This window comes from Protobothrops mucrosquamatus, unplaced genomic scaffold (assembly GCF_001527695.2).
Source record: "Protobothrops mucrosquamatus isolate PMUCROS unplaced genomic scaffold, P.Mucros_1.0 scaffold132, whole genome shotgun sequence".
NCBI lineage: Eukaryota > Metazoa > Chordata > Lepidosauria > Squamata > Viperidae > Protobothrops > Protobothrops mucrosquamatus.
In genome coordinates, this window is record NW_015386499.1 from 385549 (window position 1) to 410011 (window position 24463).

Below are 24463 nucleotides of genomic sequence, written 5' to 3' on the forward strand. Positions count from 1 at the left end.
TTTATAATATAATAGGTTTATTATATATGTTTTTTCAGACATCTTAGTATCCTATTCATAACAGCCAAAAGCTAATCTACAAACGCAAGGTGGGAGTCAACCAAAATTAAGCTTGTATGTATTTATTCATTTATCTATAAAGCCACCCAACTTGCAAAGTGACTTTTCATATCTCAGTGGGGAAATTAAGTTAAATATACACTAGTATCTGTTTTATGAAGTAAGTAAATGGCTTGACTCTACCTGGATCATGCTGATTTCGCTATTTTAAAGATGGTGGCCCCTTAGTTGTTACATAGCTAAAAATGTGTTCATATGCTATTTGTCTATAGCTGAACACATTCAAAAGGTATCAGTTTTAAATACAGTTATGTAACAATGAAGAAGAAAGATGATAATATCTTTGATGTGAAATATTAAATCATTAAAGAGTTCACTGTTAAAATCAGCATCTTAATACAAATAAGTTTTTTTAAAAAAGGAAATAGCTTTTTTTAAGGAAATAGCCACACTCTGTGAACAAAGTGTTTAAATGATTTTCTCCAGATAAAAGAGATAAATTTTCTCCAATAATTTTTTTTCCTAAACTGTAACAGTGACAGGCACTACTAAGGAAGGAGTTTTCTTCTGAGATCTTTCCTCTGTATTTGGTAAGTGTAGAAACCAAAAATCTCTGACAGATATTTGCAGATTCATACATATAGATTTATAACTATGTCTTGGAAACATATGTGTGTAAGAATGATAAGGACCTTATATGACATTGGGTCCAATTCCCCCCTCCCTTTTCCATTAAAAGATGTTCTAATGCAAATTTCCTCCCATCAAACTGAATTAAAGTTTTTTGGGGAAAGGCAGAAGACTTCCTCTGCCTACTCTAATACTATTCCTCTCACCCAATGAAAATAATAAAGTTTCTTCATTTCAACTGAGGAGATTATTGCTGTGAAAAGTTCTTAAACTGGCTCACAAAGATTACCACTTCTAAAAAAAGAAAAATCCTGGTAGTTTAAATTAATGGTGACTTTGTTAAAAGCCTTCTCTTTATGATAATGGTCTCTGATCTAAATTCATTTTATGATGCAGCCTCATCATATCATGGTTGTCAATTTGGAGCAAACCCATGCCTTACGAACTCAACTGTGAATCAATATGGAATGAGCTTATATTTCCTTATCTCCTTATAAGGTTATTGGGGATGGGAGAGAAGAAAATATTTTTTAACCCATCTTCCAATGTTTTAATATAGTTGCCAATGCTTTTAGTGTAGTACAGTGTATATTTTACTATTGGTTTTATTTAACTCCCATGCGTAGCATTGGTTCTCCTTGCTTCCGCTGGTTTCAATCTTGATTTTATTATGTGCTACTGTAATTCAATTTTTGGTTATTTTCATCCTATTGGTATCCCTCCTACCTCTTTTTATTAAGTCCTTTATTAAGTAATAAAACTATTGGGTGTTGCTGTAAAATAACATTTAATGAGAAATGCACTTGGTGGTGGGTCCTTTTTTTGATTTTTGGAAAAATCCTGTTTCATGCTGAGACCCAATGAACAGGAAGGGTTAACATATATGAAGGCAGATATCATCTGTTATATCTTTAGCAGAAAACACTGAGGGAAAACCAACTCTCTTCAACTAACCCTGATAACAATTGCAGCTAGCTAGTTCCTTCTTTTCTTCCATCTTCAGCAACTTGGAATCCTGCCAGATGTTTAAAAGCAAGATGGGAAGAGAGACTAAAATGTATTTACTAGTAGCTCAAGAAGTCAGTGAGAAACCTTCTAACTCTTTGCCTTCCCAACCCACTGTGACCCATGGAGCTGAGAAGGGGAAAACTTTTGTTTAGCTTACTACTCTGACAGCTGAGAAATCCCACAGACCCAGGAGGCGATCCATCTTTCATCTGCCCGTCAAATACTTGAGGCAGAGAATGACGCTGCCTATCTCTCTCCCTTTTCCCCTCAGCCAAACTCTCCGTCTCTCTCCTCTCTCTCTCTCTGCTTGGAACTTGGGAAAATTCAATTTCCTTCCTGCCTTCGGCTTCAGTGCAGGCTCTCGTCTGTTCCACACCTGCTTCTCGCAGCTGCAACTTGAGACTCTAGTGAAATACTCTCTGTCCTGCCAAGCAGAGGGCTAAGCGAATCCATCTCGGCTGCTTCCCTCCTCCTCCTCCTTGCAACTTATTCCATATTTGCCTCATTGCTTTCTTCATTAACATCCTTGTTCCTTGCCTTTCCCCCTCCTCTCTCCTGGGTCTTTTGTCAGTGTCCTTGGTTGCTATGATCTTCCAGTATCAGCTGGGGTGGGGACTTTGCAGCTTGTTTTATCAGTTCCTTCCTTTTCCCCCCTGAGACTTGGATTGAGTTTCTTAAAAGGCAGTTGCTCAGAGTCAGAATTTCCAAACAGAAGTTCTTTGCCCTGCCCTACCCCACTCACTTAATGCTGCTGAACTCGTATAGCCTTCCAAGGGCTCTTTAATGATGAGAAAGAGTTCCAGATCTGGGGCCAAGCCTGCACTTTTTTTTATTTAAAATGACATTAAAAGGAAAAATGTATTGAGATTTCTTTCTGCATTAAAAATCACATTATAATACATGTGTGAGAGAGAATCAACAGATGATGTCCCTAGTTTCTAAGTCATTTACAACTGAAATGGAAACAAGATTAAAAACAGAGATGTTAAAATCAGGATGAGAATATTCAACAAGTAAAAGCCTATTTTTAAAACTGGTGTTTTAAGAACCAATAAAGAGTTATATTCCCTCAACTAAACAGGAAGTGCATTCTAAAGAACTGGAATGGCTTCCGAACAGGCTTGACCCAAAATTGTCATGAAAAGTCTACAGTTGCTGTGAGCAAACCACCTCAGAGTATCTTAGGGAGTGTGTATGTACATATGCCCTACCCCCCCCCCCAAAAAAAAATGTCTGCTGTCATATACCCTTGATGCAGGTATAGTGCTTTAAAGACAATAATTAGTTCCTTATATTTTGCCTGAAAACATATGGACAGTCAAACTAAGACTGATTTGAAACGAAATCTTAATAATGAATAGTCCCATCTGATGAAATACATGGATTTTCACATCTTTATTAAAAACCATTTAAAAATCACACTCACTGTATAGCATAGTATCTTTTTTTTCTTTTGGGCTGTATGCTTGGTTCTATAATTTAATTTTTAGATGTTTGAGTATTTATTCAGCTCATCTGGGTCTTCTTATAAGAAGTAATTTAAATCATTTGAAAACCCTTCAGTACTTCTGAAGGTGAGCTTTTTTTATATCTGTCATTATATAGATCAGTGGTTCTCAATCTGTAGCCACAAAAGGTACTTAAAGGGGGTCCATGGTGAAGAAAAGATTGAGAACCATGGATCTAGATCCTATTAAAACTCTCATGTTTGTAATCTTTAAAAGGGCAAAATGGTGCAGCATAAGGCAACAACGAGGTACCTCAAATGGACTAACTTACTGAGCATGTCCAGAATTCAGGACACATTAATACTTGGTAACTGAAATTTGGCAAATTTTATAAAACATTTTAAGTCTATGGAGCTTCTCAGTCAGCCACATCATGGTTGTCTCAAAGTCGCTGAAGAAGATTCTTGGATGAGAAGTGAAACATCTTCAAGGGAAAAAAAAGTCCAGTTGCCTTTAAAAAAACACCTTTGGGATAAACATTTTATGACATAAAAATTATCATAAAGCATCTTATAATACAAAATATCACAAAACATTTCCTGTGATCAACTCCTGTGTTTGACTTTGCTACAAAGTTCAACATGGGCTATTTTCAAGGCAGATACATTTCTGAATATCTTCCTGCATGCTTAAGAACTTTCCCAGTGAAGGCAGTACATTGGAAGATCTGCCGTTGTTGAAGGCATTGAGAAATCCAGTAAGGAAATAACTCTGAAACAATGACCGAATGGGTCATAGGTTGTCTAGCATTTAATTTTTTGTAGTACCATTCATTACTATATCTTGGTATCATAACAAAGTCATGTCCAACCACATACTCTGATTATCAGGACCAAACATAGGGTTCCTATTATAATAATTTTATTTTTGTATATATTTATCAAATTATTTATTTATTGCATCTATTACTTGCTGCCAATAGTGACCAGTATATACAGTAGATGCACAACCTGGAAATCTATGCCCTCTAATAGGGTTTGAGTCACTGAAAGAATTTAAAAATCCCTGCACATAAACCAGCATAAACCAAACTATGCTAGTCTGCCTTAAAGAAAATACTATAATAGGAGAATTCAAAACTAATTAAAGGCTTGATTTCCCTGTTTATCATTTTAATATATACAGTATGTGGCTTGTACCAAAACAAAGTATTGTCCCAGAGGTAGTTATATCCAGTTTCCGGCAGTGCATTGTTTTATATCAGTTGATATAATTTTAGTAGTCAAATGAAAGATATCATAGAGAACTTTTAGCTACCATACATTGTAGCTAAATATATAGCTAGAGATGGTCCTTTTTATCTGAAAAAACTACTCTGGGAGATGATTGAGAATGGAGAATCAATGAAGGGAGATAATGTAATGTCATTACTATTTGGAGCAAGGAAATAGTGGAAGCAATTAAGTCAAACAATAAGTTCTCTCACACCATTTCTTTACGTAATGCCTTCTCCAAAAAATGAATGTTCAAGTAATTAAGAATCTTTGATTACTATCAAAACGTGTTAGGTTATAAAATGTAATTTGAGTCTATTTTAAGTTCAAGTTCCTCAAATTCTTTAGAACACAGAAAACTGCAAAGCATTTGAAGGAACACAATTGAGTGACCAACATTGGCAACTGCTTTTCAGCCTTAACGACAATCATGCAGAATTCCATGGGGGGGGGGAAAGCGTGTGCTATTTGAAACCTCTGTAATTGTGAAAGCAAATTCATTTTATGCAGTGTATAATTTGGCAATAACGCCACGTTCCTTATTGAGAAGAAATGCGTATGTTTCCTTCTGTCTTCTGGGGCAGAATAGAAAAGGCAATTCTGTGTGGCCAAAATGGGGGAAAGGAAATCAACGGATGAGGTGGATGAGCAGAATTAGGGAAGTGACTGGAGTGACCTTGGAAAAATTATGAATGTTACCCAGGACAGGTTGATGGATGCCTGGCATTTGGCTACAGTGCTTAGGCCCAACTAAATATGACTCAAGCATCCAGTTAGTTTGGATGGTTTTTTCCTATCATGGTATTTTCAACCCCCTCCTCTGATTTCTTATTTACCCTTTCGCTGACTATTACACTTCTTCATTTAATGTCTCCTAGATCCCACACTGAAACCTCAAGAACTTTGGAATGTGCAATTATGTTTTGTCTGGTAAACAGCTGGTCCCAAACTGAATCTGTTTCACATCTCACAGTGGTGCCAGATATGCATCCGCCAAATTAGTGTAGTTCTGTTAGCTGTGAGAGACTCACTCAGGAGATAATGCAGGATCTCTCTGGAGTCTGTTTCTGTCACCAGCATGGAGTTATTTATGTACCGTGTGTAAAGTCACAATACAGCTGCTCCTGGCTCAACACACAAGCATTTAGAATTGCTTCACAGGGTGTTTCTTTCCTGGGCCATCTAACATTTAGCTGGACATCTGGGGAAATTCTTCCATATGGATTCTTTCTGTTGGATCATTAAGCTATGAGCCTCAGAGAAGAGAATGAGAGAAAGTATCTGGCATTGGAAAGTGAACCAAGATTAGAATCTTTTCTAAAGAATTCATAGATTGCACATTATGGCCTGGAAGGCATTTTTTATAAAATAAAAACTATAGGTAAATATAATGATTGAAGGTGGGTCATTATCTATGCAAATGTTGTCTGTAATCCACCACATGTATCTTTCCTGAGAAGCATCTATAGCAGATCGTAACTTCTTAATAATATATATTGAGATCATTAGGGATATATATAATGTATGATGGATATATATGGGACCATCTATAATGATTATAAACTTTAATTGAGTTAAAACAGGATTCTTCAGTCTCAAGGTAACCATATCAGTATACATTTTTTTCCCAATTTATCAAATCCTGTTGCAATTTTAAAGAACAAAAATGCTAGGAAGTGGATTTTACAACTTGCCATAAGTTATGTTTTTGAAAATGTAATTGCCCTAAAGTAAGAAATGTTTAAATTGCAACAGTCAAAGACGGACTTCTTTGTATAGTCAACTTCCCAAAATTGGCTCTGGTTTTTGTAAATCTGTTTATCATATACATCTCAGCACTGATTTTATTTTACTTTTTTTTAAACTGAGGAGGATATATTTTGGTGGACATAGCTGTTGGCTGAACTCCATTGGAGTTCCTTGTATCAAATTCATTTGTTCCCACTGAAATTCAAGTTGGATTACATTTGCATGTTTAATTTAGAATGACAGATGACAAAGATGGTTAGATTAGTCCATTTCACTTTGTGTGCTTCAATTAATTTATTTAACCCTAAAAAAGTTGGATTTATACTGAATTCAGTTGTAAGCCCAATTTGGATCTATTGCATCTTCATGATGTCATGAGAAATAGCTCGTTATGTTCACATTCCAATCATACCCAGTGAGTTTATGTGTTATATTTCTCATTTCCACTTACCTAATCACTGCTAAGTATGCCTCTCTCTTCTGCCTATTTATTTGTTGTTTTGATCCAGCAGTGGGGAGAGAAACAGTTAAACATGAGGAAGTTTCTCTCCCCTTCCTTTCCCAAAGGAGGGTTCCTCTCTGCTGTTATATTGATAGGCAGGTTCAAGTGTTTCCAAGCAGCTTTTCTGTCAAGAATTCTTTGTATCTCATCAGTCCTAATTATATGTCCAATCATGTTATAAAAATACAATAATAATTTGTTTGCTTGTTAGATTTATAACAAGCTCATACATGAGCTGAAGGTAGTGAAATAAGGGTGAAAGGTAGCTAGAACTGGTTGTATATTAAAATTATTGTGGGCAAAGGTAGCCAATTCATAGTGAGAGAAATTCTGACAGGTTATTTTCATTCTTACTAAATAATGGAGATGAGTGAATATAAGGATAGCAGAGAAAAGGAAGTATCAATAGTCTTTATTATGGCCAATGATGAGAATTCTGTAAACTTTCAGAAGTAAAATGATATGATCAGTTTCTACTTCAACTAAAACAAAAAAAATGCCCATAAAACTATAACTGTCATTGAGCCAATCAATGGGTGTCTAGTTTTATAGAAAGTATAACAAAACTGAGCCACATTCAGGAAAAAAAATATATACTGGCAATGTGCATAAAGTAAAGTAAATTAGAATTATATATTTGTATAGACTTCAATGGCTTCATCATCTGCACCAGTTGGAAACCAGCTCGGCTAAAGTCTTAGTCATAAGTGTTGATATACTATCCAAAGTCTATTGTCTGGGCAGAGTATGTTTTTCCATTGCTACTTTGGATTCTTCAGAGCCAATTCAATGGAACAGCCAGAGTTACAGCAACATGGTGGCTTTACTCCCACCACAAACCATTTTAGCTTTGTTGAGAACAGCTGTTGTCCCTGGTCGTTCTTGTTGTCATTATCCCTCCACCATGTTTCAGTGGATAATTGCTTTCCATTCAGTAGACTAGGGTTTGATGAAGGTCCAGTTTGAATAAACACGTGCTATGGGGAGGGATGATATTCCAGAAAATGTAATGATTCTTCCCTTGCACTATGACTAAATGGAAGCAGCTGTGGCTGGAGGGAGGCCTGTTGATGGTTCGTATCACACAATCTGGCATTTCATGGAAAGCTTCTCATGTTTTCATTTGGGAAAGCATCTTGCTTCCATGGTTGGAAATTTTGAATTCAATTTTGTATCATGGGAAAAGATGCCCTGGGGGAGGGGAATGTTCCTTCCTGAGAAATCTTGAGTTTTGCCTTCTTTTCTCTTCCCCAGAAAAGTACAATAATGTTATGATTTTTCAACAGTTATCAATGAAAAGGAGATTGTTGCCTAGAAAACAGAGGCATTGTTAAGGGATCATACATACAAAAAGTGTCTGTCTGTCTGTCTGTCTGTCTGTCTGTCTGTCTGTCTGTCTGTCTGTCTGTCTGTCTGTCTGTCTATCTATCTATCTATCTATCTATCTATCTATCTATCTATCTATCTATCTATCTATCTATCTATCTATCTATCTATCATCTTTTGGTCCCACAATTGAATACAGCATTTCTATTATATTTTCTTTAAGATTGCACAAAATCACTGCCCACTTAAGTGGAAGAGAAACAATTCTTGTGAGGCTAATATGGATTGTATAGATTGGATTGTAAAAACTTCAAGCTTTTAATGTTTCTGTTTGACTCTATTATTTTTCCCTACCTCTGCTTTGCATTATTTTCTTTCAATTAGCTTTCTTTATTGTGAGAAGACTAAATGTGATTATAATACAATGCTAAGTTACCAAGCAGATTTCCCAAATAATAACATGGAGGACAAGCAAGGCTATTTGGCAATGAGAACAATTTTTTAAAATCAGAATTTTCCTTGAAGTAAAATGGCAAACATTTTAATTCCAAATCAGATAAAGCTCCTCAAAGATGATACAAAGTGAGCGTTTTTTCATGCTGTTCAGTTGTTGATATCCAGGCCCCTCATTTTTAGAAAAGTTCCAGTTTTAAAAAATAATCAACATTTTTCAGAATTATTGTATTATTCACATCCTTAGATCAAGCTTTTGATTTCAGTCCTAGAAACTGGGCTACACTAGATTTCCCCTAGATAATGTTATCCAGTTTATTAGTTTGTTGTTTTCCAAATTCTTAGAGATTGGATCCAACAGAAATCCAAAGAGCTGGAGATCCAAACAATGTGGAGAAAGATAAGCTGAAATGGCTGTTCTGCACAGATCAAAATGTATGTAGAACTTATTTTGTGTCAACATCTCAAGTCAATGTTGACTCCTAGTAACTGGCTAGGCTGGCCCCTGCAATATTCTTGGCAAGGTTTTTCAGAAGTGGTTCCCCATCACCTACTACCTAGGACTGAGAGAGAGGTCACCCAAATGACTTTGTGTCTAAGGAAGGTCTAGAACTCACCCTGTCCCAGTTTCTAGCCTGATGTCTTTAACCACTACACCAAACCGGCTCTCCTCATTTATCATGTTCATAGTAATAACCTGAACTGCAGTGTTTCTAACTGTGAAATATTTGTTGCATGTTTACAACCAGTTGCCAATGAAAAAAAAATTTGTGAATTTTATTTGCATGAGATGAATAATATCATAGTTGATGAGAATCTGACATTTGTGATGTTCAATAAATTTATATTCAGTCTTGCTATTACTATTTAGCTTGGAATATTATTTTCAGTCATAATTGATAATGCTGTAATACACAGAGAGAAAGAATAACAGAATAACAGAGTTGGAAGGGACTTTAGAGGTCTTCTAGTCCAACCCCCTGCTCAGGCAGGAAACCCTATACCAGAAAGGCAGAGGAAGAGACGATTCTTTTAAATATCTAATTGGGGACGATCAGTGGTGGGATTCAAATATGTGAGCAACCAGTTCTCTGTGTGGATGCCGCTTCCAGAATTAGTTACTGATTCTGCCGAACTGGTATAAACTGGCTGAATCCCACCACCGGGGACGATATGAACCAGTGTTGATCACATTCCAGCTCATAATGGTTTCACTATATGACTAGGGTAGTCTACAGGTTTGCTCTGTTAGAGATTAGACATCCAATAGATTTTAAGGTGTTTTTTTTTTAAAAAAATCCTTGATATAATTCTAGCTTTGCTGTATATTTATCAACTGTTTATCCAAACACTATCTTTGCATGTATTTTGTTCGGTATGTTAAAAAAGTCACTTCATTCCGTAATGTCTTTCACATAACCTTTTTTGGGCATAGATTTCTTTCTTAATGCTCCCTTTCCTTATTGCTAGGCAGTGAAGTTCCATAAGGACAGGAAGCCCCCTGGCCATTTTATTACATTTGGTTTATGGTTTAGGCAAGTAACAAAACTCAACAATTATGTGGCATCTAAACTACAGTATATGTATTAACAATATCGAAATTCATACTACCCAAGGACTGGGTGGATTAAAACTGTAAGTCTCTTGGATAAAATCTTATATTTTTACCACAATACAGGACAAAAAAAATGTTCAATTCTTTGAGCATCCAGCCCATATCCTGCCCTAAATTATCTTTTGCTATTTTTCTTTTAGACATTCTTTTAAAAGTTTGAAATTTGTACAAAATGAAACCTACAGAGTTGAAATTGGCACCATTCCTTTCTGAAACAAGTTAATAAGAGGAAGTTAGACTATTCTTTATCTGAGAATCAAGTGCCTAATTATACAATAAATGTGTATTTGCTTTCAAGGCCACATTATTTGAATGCCTTTGGCTATAATCTTCAACCAATTTGTTCTGGAACAGCCTCAGGGGAAATATCCCACAGCCTGTAAAGATTCTTCAAGGAGTCCACCTCAGGGGCATGTAGTCTGAGGACTGAAATCTTTGATCAAATGTTCCAGAAGCTGATGTGTTGTCCAATGTTTGGCCAAGGTTTTGCATCTACCCTTGATCTTGGATACTAACATCTGCACTTACACATTAACATCTGCTCTTTTGGCAGAACTTTCCAACAATTGGCCCTTTCATCAGGAAACTAGTGAACTCTTCTCATATTTTGGTTAAAGAGACATACAGCTTCATTTATGGACAATCAGATCCCAAGAAGCATTACTGACCCATGACAGCTTAGAACAAAAGAAGAATGTGAGAAGACTCTTGATGGATCAAGCCAAAGGATTATCTAGTCCAAAAATTTGTGTCACATAGTTATCAGCCAGATGTATCCTGAAAGCTGAGAAGCAGGCGAAGAAGAAAATCTTGTACTGATTTTCTATAGTAGCTAAGATATATAGCCTGTGATTTAAAAGTCAGCATACATGCATCAAGGCTAGTGGGCATTGATAGTTTGATTCTCCATTGATTTTTTTTAGCCCTCTTTAAAACAATCTAGGTTAAAAGCCACGGCTATGTCTGATGTTAGCAGATTTCATAGTTGTGGAAAGAAGTATTCAGTTTTATTGCCTCTGAATCTTCCTGCATTTAATTTAAAGGGATGGTCTTGAATTCTAATATTGCAGAGGAAGAAGAAGAGAAATATATTTTTCTCTGGTGCTGTTGAAGCCATAAATATGTAGAACCAGTAATGGTGGTTGACATAGAATAGCATCTTTCTGAGGGCCCACTACTTCCTCTCCAACCAGCCACAGCTCTATGATGTTTTTTAAAAAAGGTTTTTTTTACCTGAAGTTGTCCTGTTTCTTTTCTTAAACATAAAATCGTACAGAACTGTTAACCCTCACAATCATTCAAGATGGCACATGAATGACTCATCTGGGCATTTGGATCTAGTTTTGAAATCCAGGTTAAATGGAAGAGCAGACGAGAGAAGGATCTTACTGATGATAATGGTGAGGAAGCAAATGCCTGCAGTAGTAGAAGTAGCAATAGTAACAGCACTGAGACTTATATGCTGCTTCATAATGCTTTGCAGCCCTCTCTATGCAGTTTACAGAGTCAGCATATTTTCCCCAACAATCTGGGTCCTCATTTCACTGATCTCGGAAGGATGGAAGGTTAAGTCAACCTTGAGCCGGTCAGGATCAAACTCCTGGCAGTGGGCAGTTATCCTGCAATACTGCATTCTAACCACTGTGCCACCATGGCTCAGTCTAGCATAATAACAGGAAAAACAACAATCTTCTTGGCTTTGTACTGATTAAGATCCATCTCGTGTACATGTGTTTTCTCAGCAGATACAACTAAGGGCATATCTGCATGTGAAAACCATTACAGGCTTCACCACAGGACACCTTTCTCCTCTGCCTCCTATACTACTCTATTAGATGCCAAAGATGTCTGCAAAACTGGGCAGCTGTGCAACTTGGGAGAAAGAGGTTGTAGGGGAATGACTGCATGTAGAACTTTCTCTGCAGCCAATAATTGCAGCATGAAAGGATAAAGGAGAATTGAGGGCAACAGAACTGTTCTTCAAATGTACTACAATGCATTGGAAGCAACCAATATTCTAGAATGCACTGCTGTCTGAAGGCACTCACACATAATCATTCTGGAGATGCAGCATTAGCACCCCCACATGCTGGATCCAGAAGCCACATCATCTGATGGATTATGTTCTTATATATCCAGAGGTCTAGGGGGCTGCAAGATTTTTCTGCCTGCCAGCAAAAAAGGGGAGGCTGTTTTTTATGTCACTTGGAAACCATCTAGTGCAGTGGTGGCGAACCTATGGCATGGGTGCCAGAGGCGGCACTCAGAGCCCTCTCTGTGGGCACACGCACCGTCACCCCAGTTCTAGGCCTTCAGCTGGGTTTTATAAAACCTTTTCGCTTTAGGCCTCTGCCGCCGTGTGCAAAAAAAAAAGGTTCAATAAATCAATCAATTTCAACTTCTCGCGGGAAAAAAAAGATCTTGCAAAGTTGGAATTGATTGATTGAACTTTTTATCCCACCTAGTCTGCCGTTACCACCGCAGCCACGCCCACCCAATTGGCCACACCCAGCCAATGGGCCACACCCACCCGGCACTCGACAATGCATAAGTGGGTTTTGGGTTGCAGTTTGAGCACTCAGCCTCTAAAAGGTTCGCCATTAATGATCTAGTGGGAATTGCACAGGTTTTGAAGTATTGTTCTGATACACATGGCTTATGGAGTAAAGGCAATTATCGATTGCCATTCTTGAGCTGATCTTAAAGGTTTGATTGACTTGTAAACCACCTGTTTAAATTGAACTTTTTGCATTACATTTTATCAATAAGTAAGACAAATCACTTCAGTGATTTCCAATGGCAGCTCCTACATTGAATTCTCTGTGTGCAGAGAATTGAAGTATGAAAGTACTAGTAGTAGCCTGGTGGTAGAATAAGCTTGGGCAAAAACACTAGAATAGGATTTAAGAGAAAATATGTTAATTCCCTCTGGTCATACTTGTGTTTGCTTTTGAACGTGTCAATTCTTTCCCCCAACCAAGTGCAGCCTCTAAAACTTTCCAAGAAACCAATAATTAATATTTTATATTTGTAATTGAAAAACTTCAACACCCCAGTCAAAAAAAAGCTTAACCCCGCCACCAAAAAACAAACAAACAAAAACCCCAAAGCAGTCAGAAGGCACTGCTCATACCATACCTTTAGGACCAACTACATGATACTTTATTCATGTATTTGATCAGTTGAATAAAGATTTTGACAACTGAATAGCTGAAATGAGGAGCTGAAATAATTCAGGTTGGGGTTGTAGTATACCGGATGAGAGACTTTTAAGTTTCTGATTTTGCCATAGTCAGGGTCGCAACTGAAATAAAAAGTTAATCAGTAATAGCAATAGCACTTAGACTTATATAACACTTCACAGTGCTTTACAGACCTCTCTAAGCGGTTTACAGTGTCAGCCTATTCCCCCCAACAATCTAGATCCTCACTTTACTGACCTCGGAAGGATGGAAGGCTGAGTCAACCATGAGCTGGTGAGAATCGAACTGCTGGCAGTCAGCAGACTTAGCCTGCAATACTGCATTGTAACCACTGTGCCACCACAGCCTTTTCATTATTCACAAAGATGTAACACCCGTTGCCAGTGGTAGTTTTCTTTCTATGACAAATGGAAGCACACAGAATGTGGCTGTGCTGCATAAGCGCACATCTGAGATTCTGATTAAATACGTTAAGACCAAGGCATAAACTGCTCTTCCTCTCCGTACAATTGCCAAAACCATTAAATCCCACTATGCTATTTGCTTATTTTTAACACCTTGGCTGGCTAGTCAACCCACATAAAAGCCATCATGTACAATTTAGGCCTGAATAACCAGTTTTTACAAGCCTGTCACTATAGACACCCCTGGGCATTTAACTATATTTGAAGGTGCCTTTTGTCCCCTCCAAGGTTTCTCAACTCCATCTGTCTAAGAAAAGTGGCCATGCACATCTATCTTGCCTCACACAATTTTTCCCCCCAAACTGTCTCTGCTCCACAAAATGACTCTTCCAAAATGATTTCAGTTTCCCCAAGCAACAACGTATAAGCTTGTTTCCAAAATAAAGTGCAGATGTTAAAAATGCGCATAATTTTAGATAAAAGCAAGTTAAGCTTAATCCAAAATAACTAAATTAGAAAAAAATGTTTCCCTTGAAGATTTGGGAGGCAGCTGAGCAAAATGTCAAAGAGAAACAGGTTTTAAATTTTGTTCTGCTGGTTTTGTTTTGTTTTGCATGAGCCAGCTTGTTTCTACCCACTCTCTCTGTTGAAACATCTGTTACATATATCATTCACCATGCAGGTCTTCTTTGAGGACTTCATTTCCTCCTAACAGGGAAAGTGACACATTCCTTCATTCGAACTGATTCCAAAACTATATTGGGCTCAGCAGCAATCTGAAGGTTGACTAACGAAGAGCTCACATTGAGTCCAAATGTTCCGATGTTCTAATTTGTTTTTGAAAGGCAAAACAAAAGTTTCTTAAGTTTAGCAAATCAAAAAGCCCTGTAATCATTTATCTCAAATGGAACTTTTGAACAGTACGATGATTAAGAACTTGGAAGCACTTTTTACAAGAGGGTGAAATGGTAAGGAAATGTTAAGAAAACGACGTATCAAAATGTGGTAGCTAGGAGAATTGATAGATAAAAGCTATTACAATTAGCACTCGTGACTGGACAATTATAGCAACTGCCCAAACAAGGAATGCAGATTTTTTATATATATTTCTTGTTACCCACTGTGAGAAACAGAACATTAACCACAGATGTTCTTCAAATATCCCTCATATTCTAGCTCTGAGACACAATAACATGGCTTTAAATAAAAGTCAAAACAGGAGCCTGAAGTGGCTAGGGCTATTCTGTGAAAAATTAATTTAGCTCTGGTTAAAAGAGACATTGAAATTAGGCTTTGCCAAATAATGTTATCTATTTTATTCATTGATATGAATCAATTAACAATTCAAGACAATGTTTATGATGATCTCCTTCTATCTTTTTTTCCCTATAATCCTATGAGTAAGTTGGGCTGAGAAGAAGAGATTGACTGGCCTAAGATCATCCCATGAGTTTCCATGGCTGAGTATAAACCTGAACCTGTATTTCCCTCGTACTAGTGCCAACACTTTACCCACCATAAAGTGCTGGTGAGATAAGACTGCCTGGCATGGAGTAGTAAAAGGTGCTACTTTCTCTCTAAAATTACAAAGCAGCACTAAATATGTTTTGACAAAATGTTTCCTTTTAGACCAACATTTACAGCAAATTTCTTATGAATTACTCTGCGTATAAAAGCCAGTTTAAAGTACCAGCCTATAAACCAGGAGACCATGAGTTTAAGCCTCACCTTTGGTACAAAAGCAGCTGGGTGACCTTGGACCAGTCACTCTTTCTCAAGCTTAGAAAAGAGGCAATGGTAAACCACTTCTGAAAGCTTGCCAACAAAACTACGTGTCTTTGTCCAGGCAGTCATCAGGAATCAACACTGTCCTGAAAGCACAGACAAACTAACCCACGCATATACTAGGAATAGGTAGCATGGCACCCTAGGCAACAAAATACTTTTGTTCCCACCAAGCTCTCTGCCCCACCTGAATTTAATTTTTAAAGATGATCTTAATTTGTAAAATTGGAGGTGGCATCCTCCCTCATTTTATATTATTCCCATAGGCATTCTTAGAAAATAGAAAATGGTGGGTGGCTATAATCCCATGTTTTAACAAGAAGCTCTGCCTCTGCCTGTTTAATGAGCCCTGGGAGTGGAGCTGCCAACGTGTTCCGCCCAGCTGCTCTGAGTGCTCTCAGAATTCAAAATGTGTCCCTTGTCCAAAAGGTTGCCGATTTATGAGATAAATTGTCCCTATGGATTTTCCAACATCGCAAACAACTTTAATAACGCTGGGATAAAGGCAAATGGTATACAGGCCAAGGCAAGTTTTCCTACTGCAGTTCCTACTGACTTCCCTCCCTTGATTTTAAGCATACCAAAATGAGATTCACTTGACTGTTCTGGTTCTTTTTTAATGTAATAAAAGCTGTAGCATGTTGTCATCACTATATTATTTGTATCTTCCAGTCAGTCTTGACTCTCTTGCAGTTTTCCTGCAAGCAATTTAACTCTCTTCCTAGAGCTAAGGGGAAATGACTGGCCCAAGTTTCCCCTGCTCGTCTGTGTTCCCAAGACAGGACTAGAATTTGGATTTCCCAGTTTTAGTCCAGTGCCTTAAATGCTAGATTATATTTTACAGAATATAGGTTGTATGTGCATTGTTTTATGTTCTACACCATTGCAGAAATTATTGCAACAAAATTGTTCTAAATGAAATATAAGAGTTGGATCCAGAGGTAGCCTTCATTCCATCCCTACTCCCAATAGTGTTTAGAGATGAGAGGTCCTAGGTGCCCTCTGAGCTTGACTGTTTTCTTGCAGATGTTTCATTACCCAAACTAGGTAACATCAGCAGATGTGAAGTGAGCACTGATGATGTTACCTAGTTTGGGAAGGGAAATGTTTGCAAGAAAGCAACCAAGCTCAGGGAGCACCAAGGACCCCTCATTTCAACCCTGAGCTGCAAATATTCTCCTGCATTGGTGTTCAGAGAGCTTGTGTAGTTAATAGGGTGTTGGAGTGGCCCTTGGGAGATCCAGGTCCAAGTCCATCCTTAGCCCTCAAAATTATGAACTAACATTGGGGTAGTCACTCTCTCTTAGTTACAGTGGCAATGAGTGCACTGTTAGGAGACTTGAAAGAACAGGTTAGGAATAGGTCATCATGGAGAAAATCTATGTGGTAGCTAGGAGTTGAAAACAACTTGACAGCACATAGTCAATTAATGAATTAATCAATCAAGTCACTCTCTCTTACTCAAGCTATCTCATAAGATTTTTGTTGTGGGGGAAAACGGGAGGAGAAAGTGCTACACACAATGCCTTAAGCTCCTGAATGAAAGGCAGGGTAAAAATCTGATGTAGTCATGAATGTGTTTATGCTGGAAGGGATTTTCTCTGCATAAGACTTATGTTTCAGCAAAAGAATCTCAGTGACAAAATGAAGGAGGAGATGGTTATGGGGAAAATCATTTCCTGATGTGCAAGCTAGCAACATCTCCTCTAGGGAAGCATGGAACACATCCATGCTGATGAGTGAACTCATTTCCTATAGTAAGGATGAACAGGCAAGTTGTCTAAGCCATTTGTGGGCCTAATTACCAAGGACAAAACAAGGGACTCTAATTCCCCTTTGGGATAGTGCTTGTAATAATGACAAATCAGAGAGACTGCCAAGGCTGTCTCATCTTTCTGCTACTGCCAGCTGTGGGCATTAACAATTGCAATTGCCCCTATTTCTCTTACAAAAAGAAGTGTGTGCGACAAAACTTTTTAATAACATTGCTGAATCAATATATCTATTTTGCAAGCACACCCTTACATGTGTATGCACGTATAGACATATCAACACACCTCTCACAGTCTGCCACCTGTCATGAAACAAGGCAACTAAATGTCTATTCCAGTTGTTCCCCCATTCCTCAGTTTGGAATCAGGAAACTGTGTGCTATGTTAGGAGACTCAACAAGCTTTGTTTATGTGCATCTCGGTTATCAAGTGAAACTGAATTATGAGAGATTTGGGGCAAAGTAAATGATGCACATTCCCCCCCCCCAGCATATAGACCATGCAACTCACCCCTGCACTATGTCCTTATGGCAGCGGACAAGGATGGCTTTAAAATGAGAACAGGTAAGTTCATGAACAAACAGAGAACCAACCCCACTCCTTTGCAGCACTTGCAAGCTGTTACCTGGCTGGGTAATGAAACATCTGCAAGAAAACAACCAAACTCAGAGAACACCGACACAGTTCAGTTCAACCCTGAGCTACAAATATTCTCTTCTATTGGTAAATTCATGAACGATAATTGTCAAGGGCCGGTAGTCATGATGGCAATATATATTAGCCAATGGTGGGATTCAGCCAGTTCACACCACTTCGGCAGAACCAGTAGCTAATTTTTTGTTGCCCAGGCCCAGAATGGACTTCCAGAAGTGGCATCCACACAGAGAACCGGTTGTTCACATATTTGAATCCCACCACTGATATTAGCCAGTAGGAGAGAAGGTGAATCTTGTCAACGGCAACCCAAAGGATTTGCAAGGCAGAATCAAGTCACATTTCCTCTTTCTCAGTCCCACTTAAATTCATATTGTCCTTTCCAGGGAGAGTTAGGGAAGAAAGCAACAAAGCAGGAAGAAGTGATTCTTCCCATTGTTCCATGGATAATTTTGCTATCATTTATGCTGTTTCCTTGTAGCTGCTCCACGCTACAATCCTGCTATAATCACTCAGGAGAACTGTATCCCTTCCATTCCTGAGGTGGCAGAAAGAAAGGAATCTTTGGTCTCTGATTTGGGACTAGGGTCTGAGAAGTTGATTGGGATTAGTAGGTAATTGCTTCCTCTTTGCAGCTGATGTCATGGGCAAGCAGAAGATGATGAGAAATCTCAGGATGCCTCCAATCCTGCAAAGTGGAGAACGAATGTGTTATATTTTGCACATATGTTACAAGGGCCTCTCTGTCTCTCTGTGTGTCACAAAAGTCAAGATAGTGACTGGGATGATGCAATTGAAGTTCCCTTATGTTCATCTTGATGTGGCTACCTACTTTTTTTTTTTTTTTACTGCTCCCGATGTATCTGATGACCTGATTCTGGACTTCTTTGGCTTTCTGATTATCCATAAGAAGACTGGTTGCCAAATTGGATTGGCCGTCAACTGGATCTAACACAATTCTTTTTATTCAGTTTTACATAAAAGTTTCAAACTACATTTCATCCATTTTCACACCCTTAAAAACCACTAAACAGTGTTAGAGGTTTGGAGGGACATTCTCAGCAACTGAAAAAATTCGGATCTCCCAATCTCCGTCTGAAAAGAGTTGGATAGCCTAATATCAAAAGAGCACTAAAAGTGGTAGAGACCCTGCACCTGTTTATGTTTCCTTAACCTACATTTAATCTTTCACCCAGGAATCAAGACAGAACCCATATTACTCTTTTTCTCTAACATTATCTCCATAAAATCCATTTGAAGTAGGTTGGTCTGAGAGACTTACTGGCCCAAAGGGTCTCAACAATCATCCAGGGCTGATATATGAACCTGGACATCTACTTGAACTATTCTTAATCCTAGACATTAGCCATGATGCCAAACTGGCCAAATGAACTTACAGGTCTTGTCCAGACATTCACAGTGAAACTTCAAAGCCTGAAGCCACTATAGATGTACATTTTGGAGGTGAGGATTGCATGCATACCCTTATTTCCTTCCCCCAATGTATTTTCTCAAATGTTGGAATTTGCTTTGTATCTCCATAATGTAATATACGTTTCTTGTTGAAGCAGGGAGGCATATTGGAAATGATGAAGATTGGAATCCAGCCCCTTGCTTAGCAATATGCTACATTTCATTTAATCATTTTAACATTTAGAAAAAAAAATCACAGGAAGCAGGATATGAAGAAGTCCTCTTTCAATTAGATCTTGCTGCTGAAATTTCTTTCAAAGGAAAAGAAAATGCAAAATTCTTGGGATTGATTATTTAGTTGGGTTTATTTAGTTTCAAGGCATGCCTTTCTCCAGTGTCAGAACATCCCTCCAGAGATTTGCTCCCTTCCTGGCATCTTAAATCTCCAATACATTCTAAGGGCAGACATCATAAAGAAACTCTTCCCATTGGCTTTTGTTTTTTCCTTTTCAGATGGGGGATTGTGGGCGGCCAAGGAGACTGATGGAAAGATGTGTAACAGAAAATATCACTGGAGCAGAACATTTTCCTGTATCCAACTATGAAGTTCAACTGCCAAGGAAAAATTGAAAGATATGAAAAACAGAAGACATTGTTGCAAGGGAAGGAAGTTTCTGGGCAATTGTGAAGCAACTCTAAACACAGTTTTAGATTGTTCAACATTGATAGCTAATGGTCCAGCCTTTCATCATGTTATTGAACGTTACTGAACCTACTTACAGAATAATTGCTGCGATATCATATCCAGCCAATTTATACAATGTCTGTTACAATTTGCCAAAACAGATATAAGCTATGATGTCTGGCTTCAAAAAATAGAGTGTGAGAGCTAAAGGTTATTTATTTGTATATCCTAAAATAATGTACAAGTCAGATTAGGATACAATTATCCTGATTTTTCACTTTTTAAAATTTTATCCTACAGGTTAAGATACTACTAACATGTGCGTTAAAATGCACATTTTCCCCTGAAATGCATATGCTAATGCATGTGCTACCATTATAAATCCTTATGAAGTATACATCTTTATGAACTTTATAAAACTTTATGAAGTGGATTTTTAAATGAAGATTAATGTGGGAACATAACTGAAGAACTTATGAAAGATTCATTACATGGTTTCAAACCAGACACAGACTGAAAACAGTCTGATCCATCTAGTGCTAATGAGTGTTTTCACTCTTGATACTTAATCAGCTTTGAGAATGTTTTTGCTGAGTCCTGTTCTAACTAAGCAGAACTGGGATTCCTCATTTTTGGAGGTGTTAATCAGTCTTCGGCATTCCTTGTACAATTCAGCTGATGAAATATGCTAATGGAAGGAGACGAGAAGGAGTGCAGCATGTCTGAAGGCTGGAAGTGCTGCAAATTGAAAAATGAGTTATGACTGATAGATTTAGTAGGGTTCCCGTTGGGCAATTATATTCCATGAGGGTCCTTCATTGTATAATGTGCTATCAATTTTCACTTTATACAGTAGAGGGATAATGACTTCAGGTGCAGAGTGTACGCTGGTCAAAGTCTTTTTCTCGCATTCTCTCTTGGCTGGGAGAATAGAAAAGTGATTGTTTAGCTTCTGACTTTTCTCACACAGTTCTTACATTTAGATTCAGAGGTACATTTTCCATGCATGGCTGAGTTGATCTTTGCTATCATTCTCTAGGAGAGCTCCTTAACTTATCTCATAAATATAAAAACAAGGAGATCAAGCTTTTCTCCAAATATACAGTATATATAACCTTGATTCCATCCCCAATATAATTTTTAGGATTGCTAGTAAAAACTTCTGATAAGAAGGGAACTTTAACTCTTTTAATGTTGTAGTATTTTAAACTTACAAGGGGGGGGGGGAAGCAAAGTTATGCTAAACTCAGATAACACTAAATATGAGAAAATAAAAGGAACGTATCACCCACCTAGTTATAACAACCACAGATCCTGTAGTTAAATGGACACCTCCATGCAGTTTTCTTGGAAGTGTTTGCTATTGGTTTGGGGAATGTGCTCTAATTTTCAAGTTGGATCTATAATCCTGGAATTGCCTTATGCTCTCCTGTCCGAGTAGAACAGGCATCGTATTTGCCATTGATGTGTAGCCACACTAATGCCTGAATAATCACAGAGATTTTCTTATTCTCCATTAATATAGGTCTCTTTGGGGTCATGTGAGGCAAATGCTTAGTTTCTCATTATGCTCTTTATATACCCATGGGAATGGCAAAATAAAGTATAAAATGGAAGATCTTTCTGTCTCTTTCTTTTTCTCTCTCCATCGTAACTGAAAATCTCAGTCAATGACTCCACCCTCAGCATTTACTAACCTTACCACACGTGAACCTGAAGGACAGGCAGAACTGATACAGCACTGTAACATGCATTTGCAATTTTCACAGCTGTTCTTCCTGAATTCTAACCAAAACTTCTATTGTGGCACTGAGAACATAGAGGGGATTTAATCCAAGATCCAACCATGTCCTCAGTCTTATCTGCTTCTGTTTTGTTTCCACTTCTCTCAAGGTATGTTTGGTCATCAAACATCTGGGTGGGCTTGGCAGAGTCTGCAATTGCTTTGACTTTTCAAAAGTCTGTAGTTTGTAGTTCAACTCCATCCAAGTGTCGATTGCCCAACTTGGCACCTTCTAAGCCCATTAGAAATGCTTGAGGAATTTGGCCTTTGTGAATTCCAATTCCAGCTGACCTTACTTGCACCTCCAGATTAACATGTGAAGAAGAATGTAGACAGTGAAAGGGGAAATGGGCGAGCAACACCAAAAGTCATGTGTATGTATTTATTTCATTAAAAGTATCTTATATATAAGAATGTGAAAAGAATGTATGTTAATATCTGATAAATATCACGGTATATGTATGGGGGAGAGTTTGGAAAAAAGAAAAAAGAATGTAGACATCAGTTGGGTTTCATGCTTCTCTGTTGTATTATATTTTCTGCTCTAGTAACTTCACTACATACTTTGAAAACATACACTTCAAGATGAAGCAAATGTAGCTATATGTAAGTACGTTCAAATTACAGTACTTATTCATAGTTTTCTGCAATATTTTAAAATTGCAGATGAATGGGGATATGGGATAGGATAGACCTGTCTGTCTACAAATGCAGAAATGGTGTGGAGCAGACATAAAACATCTCTCATTCTATCAACATGAAAGATTCATATACAAGTGCTTGACCACTTCTGTAGTTGTTGTTGATGTTGATGATTTCTAAGTGGGCAGAGAGAGGGGGAAAAAGGTTTTCAAAATTTCTAATCATCATATGTTCAGCTGAATGGGTCATAAATCATACAGAATGGTATGTTACTGATTATTTAAAGTATTTCTGACATGCAGTTCAGCCAGTAAAATTTCCAGAGCCATTTTTAGATTAACACAAACAAGAAACCTCCTGATCTCAGGTTTATTCTGGAAGAAAAAGATGAGGAAGGAAAAAATATATAGGTAAACTCAGGCACTAATGTTAATATTCTAAATTTGTATGATGTCAGTAGGGAAAAAATTGTTAAGAGTTTTAAAGCAGGTCTTAATGTTCCTTTAAGAAATAATCTGAAAATGACTCAACTTCCTTGGAAATAGTTATAACATATCTGAAAATTATGATTTTACTTGGAAGTAGAGATTGAGGGGGGGGGGGGGTTAACTATCAGGTATCTTCCTGGAATCTTCCACTAGTGAAGATGTGAGGAGGGCTGGGTCATTTTATCATTACCATCATCCTGAGAAATGATGGCCACTTTGAGATGGGAAATGGAGACAGGAAGGAGAGACCTAGATCAGTTGATAAAAGCAGGAGGAAGTGGAGTCTGCTGTTGCCCACCATCTGCTGTTCTTTTTGCATTTCACCCTGCAAATAATTCCAATGGTCTCTCTGAAAAGACCATTGCAACAGCACTTCATCCTTACTCCACACTCATCCTAAAAAATGCTTTCATCTCTCTATTGTGTTGATTACCTTTTCTGCCATTGTCACTGGTACAAAAATGGAGATTGTGTGAAGATTTATACATTCAATATATCTGAACGAGAGAAGAAGATCATTTTCTGTTCCAAGATTGCTCCAGGATGCCTCGCCTTTTAAGCAGCTGCTGATATTCTTCTGAAATCAACATATTCTAAGTAGCATTCATCACTCCACTCGATTACAATTTATTGGTGGTGATTTTCTATTTCCAGCTGCTGATCTCATGACCTGGAAGGTTAAAATGGTTCTTACGCTACTGAACTTGGCATCTCCAAATTTTTAGAGTTATGAATTTGCCTTGGCTTCTTGTTTTTTCTCTCTCTCTTGTTTTTGCTTAAGAAGGATGGATTTAGTACAGTATTTTTCAAGAAAACAACAAAATTGCATCCTGTGAACCTCAGATCACCAGATTTGCCTGTAAAGAAATAGCAAAGAGTTTTGAACATTTTTTTTTACTATTTACTACCTTCAAATGCATCCACTGATAAACAAATACTGCACAGGATTTAGCACAGAAATACCACATCATGTGATACTTGACATTCTGATTGGTGGTAGAAGCTGTCAGTCTTAAATATGTTATTAAGATTATAGAAAGGAGACATGACACTTGACCGAAGAAGAATTATGGGCTTTTCCATTTTTTTAAGAAAACATTGAGAAATGTTAGATCACATGCAGCCTGTGACCCACTAAGCTGGCATGAATACAAGCCAGAAGAAAGTGAAGGTGCAATGCAGCTATGATTTGTATGACGATCCGAGATGAACTGTTAATACTATTGCCCTTTGCAATTGTCAACTATTTGTTTATTTCTACAATATATGTTCCACCAGCTTTTATTATTGTGCATAGGTAAAATAAGAAACTGCTAAATAAAATGCTAAAAACTCATTCATTAAATTAAAAAAAAAAAGCAATTGTACCCAACAGAGAAAAAATACCTCCGTACCAAATCAGCCTTGATTGAAAACACCTATCTGAATACAATTATAGGTAGTCCTCAGCTTACAACCATTCATTTAGTGATTGTTCAAAGTTACAATGGCACTGATAAAGCGACTTATGACCGGTTTTCACACTTACGACTGTTGCTGCATCCCTCTGGTCATGTGATCAAAATACGG